Source organism: Cebus imitator, unplaced genomic scaffold, assembly GCF_001604975.1.
Source record: "Cebus imitator isolate Cc_AM_T3 unplaced genomic scaffold, Cebus_imitator-1.0 Scaffold56, whole genome shotgun sequence".
NCBI classification, from domain to species: domain Eukaryota; kingdom Metazoa; phylum Chordata; class Mammalia; order Primates; family Cebidae; genus Cebus; species Cebus imitator.
In genome coordinates, this window is record NW_016107371.1 from 8,474,931 (window position 1) to 8,478,195 (window position 3,265).

Here is a 3,265-nt window from a genome sequence, read left to right on the forward strand (position 1 = left end):
CACTGCACTTTAGCCTGGGGGACAGAGCGAGACCCTGTCTCAAAACAAACAAACAAACAAACAAAAAGGCCTACTGGAACTTGTTGCTGGTAGACCTCCACAGGAAATGTTGACATTGTTCAGGCAGAAGGAAAATGACAAAAGATTGAGAAGTGCTAGAAATGGTAACTATGGGAATAAAAATAAGACAATTTTATTTTTCTTTTTTAATCTCTTTAAAACATTGTTGTATTGAAGGTGATTGCTAACAGGTACAGGATTTCCCTTTTTGTGGGATGGAAATGTTCTGCAATTAGTGGTGGTGGTTGTCCAACATTGTGAATTAAAGAAATAGTAGCTTTAAAAAGTTAGTTGTTTAAAGCAAAAATAGTAATGCATTATAAGTTTTATAATATGGGAGTAAAAGGTATGACAGTAGCACAAAGAATAGAAGGGGATGGGAAGGGTATAAGAAACCTTACTAAGGCTTTATTTATTTATTTAACAGAGTATTGCTTTGTTGCCCAAGTTCTATTTATTTATTTGACAGAGTATCCCTTTGTTGCCCAGGCTGGAGTGTGGTGGCACAATCCCTACTCACTGCAACCTCTGCCTCCTGGGTTCAACAATTCTGTCTCAGCCTCCCAACTAGCTAGGATTTCAGGTATGCACCACCACACCCAGCTAATTTTTGTATTTTTAGTAGATGTGAAATTTCACCATGTTAGCCAGGCTGGTCTTGAAATCCTGACCTCGGGTGATCCACCTGACCTCATGTGATCTGCCTTCCTAAGCCTCCCAAAGTGCTGGGATTGCAGGCATGAGCTACCATGCCTGGCAAAAACCTTAGCTTGGTTCTTAAGCTATACATGAAGTGAAATCATCAAATTTATATCTAAAAAATTAAAACAATCTATGTTCCCACTTCAAATGTATGAGAGTGCCAATTTAACCATATCCTTGTCCACGTGTGGTATTCATTTAAAAACATTGCCACCCAGATGTTTTAAAAAACTTGATTACCCTAGACACCCAATCCTCACCATGCTTGAAGGATACTTTATCTCTGAAATCTTTGAAATTCTATCAGAATCTCTTTGCCTTAAATTTGGCTAAGACATAAAATGTATACATTTATTTTTTTCCTTTCCTTTTCTTCCTACCCCCTTTCTTCATAAAAATAGTTTTCTTCAGTAATTTCTTTAGTTACTACTTCAGCTTCATTTGTTCCAGAACATGGACGTTTTGAAGACACATTCCATGTCTCTCTTATTCTCTATTATGTCATGGCTGTAGTATAGTAGATGCTCGATGCTCAATACATTTGTCAAAAAAAAATACATATATAAATACTGTTTTCTTTCTATACACAGTATTGGTAAGGTTGATCTGCATATTTCTAACGTTTTTTTCTTTCATCTTATTAATCTATTTTGTCCTTTTGATTTGAGTTGTAGGATAATTCATTTACTGATTTTTTTTGTTACTAATTTTTATTTGGTTATATTTCATCTGCTACTTATTGCTTCTATTGCTGTTTTAAATTTGGCAAATCATGCTTTTCATCTCTGAAAATCTTCATCTCTGAAATCTTTTCTCAGATTATTCTGATTTCATTTTTACAGATGTAAAATTCACTCAAATTCTTTTAAAATACTAAGCACCTTGCATTTCATTATTTTTCTTCAACTTATACCAGATACTGTGAGACTGTCAAGTTTTTAAATCTCTTTTTCAGCTCTAGGGCATTTAAACTTTAATATTAGTGTGTTTAAAACCCCTTAGGACTGGGGAAAAAAATGGAGTACCCATTTCTTCCTTCAATCCAGCCACCTCAACACATAATTAAAATGTGGTATTGGTGCTGGACACAGTGGCTCACACCTGTCATCCCAGCACTTTGGGAGGCTGAGACAGGCAGATCCTGTGAGCCCAGAAGTTTGAGACCAGCCTGGGCAACATGGTAAAACCCCATTTCTACAAAAAATTAGCCACACATTGTGGCTTGTGCCTGTGGCCCCAACACTTGGGAAGCTGAGGTGGAAGGACTGCTTGAGCTCAGGAGGATGAGGTTGCAGTGAGCTGTAATTGTATTCCAGCCTGGGTGACAGAGCAAGACCCTGTCTCAAAAAAAAAAAAAAAAAAAAAAAAATCATGAAATTTTTATTAGTATAAAGTTAGGTCTAAGAGTTTTATTTGCAAAGATTACCATGTGGGAATAATCTCTAGACATTTTTGCCTTCCTGGCCTATTTTGTAAGATCTCCCAAATATGGAGAACTGGATCAGGAAAATAAGCAGAGCTTGAATACACACTGCCATTTTTGAGAGGATGACGAATTCAGAACTTGGAAGAATTGGAGTTATTTCTTTCCTTAATTACACTTTGGAGTTTTGCCCTTAGGACTGAGAAATGAATGTGAGTTCCTCTTCCCTAGGAGTCCAGTCTAATGCTAGACATACATGGTAATAAGCACAGTCAGTGTGACAGAAATCGGTGGTGTGAAGGTAAAGTGAAAAGACTCATAATTCATGGTTGATGTTTTCCACTGAGGGGCCAGCATGCGTTTTATTCAAAATGGAGGACGTTTGAGATTTCATTTTGGGGTAAAAGGAGACTGTAAACTGGGATGGGTGAAAAAAAACTACAAAGCAATGCTTACACTCAGGTTGGAAACCTTGAATTTGTACTGGTGCTAATTATGTTTTTTGTCCTAGTAGTATTTACCACCCCTATATGGGAGTGGAAAATGAAACTAGTGTATTTTCTCAAAATAGGTGATTCGAAGGAAAATGGACTGAGCAAAGTACTACTTTATAATCAGCCCCCGTTTTTGGCATAAGACTGCTAGAGACTCATTACTTTTCACATTATAATGTGAAATTAATCATTAAAACCTTAAGTAAACATGGAGGTTTTTGGCCAGGTGCAGTGGCTCATTTCTGTAATCCAAGCACTTTGGGAGGCTGAGGTGGGTGGATCACTTGAGGTCAGGAGTTCAAGACCAGCCTGGTTACCAACAGGGTAAAACCCCATCTCTACTAAAAATCCAAAAATTAGCCCAGTGTCTTGGCTCATTGGGAGGCTGAGGCAGGAGGATCACTTGAAGCCAGGAGACGGAGGTTGCAGTGAGCCAAGATCACATCACTGCACTCCAGCCTGGGAGACAGAGCAAAACTTCGTCTCAAAAAACCAAACAAACCAAACATACGTGGTATGTTTCAGCCCGTTGCACTTCCTCTCCTTGTCCAAGCTCAAATTGTCCCTTTTTAAGCCTGTAGTCCCA

General features: G+C 38.1%; 1 long non-coding RNA gene across 1 annotated transcript in view; it reads left to right on the forward strand.

Moving 5' to 3' along the window:
* The first annotated feature begins 619 nt into the window (after positions 1–619).
* LOC108304706 overlaps positions 620–3,265 on the forward strand; it is a 41,578-nt gene continuing 38,932 nt past the window's right edge. Inside the window, exon 1 of the long non-coding RNA XR_001825379.2 lies at positions 620–643. This is a non-coding gene — a long non-coding RNA (uncharacterized LOC108304706). The remainder of the gene's footprint in view (positions 644–3,265) is intronic.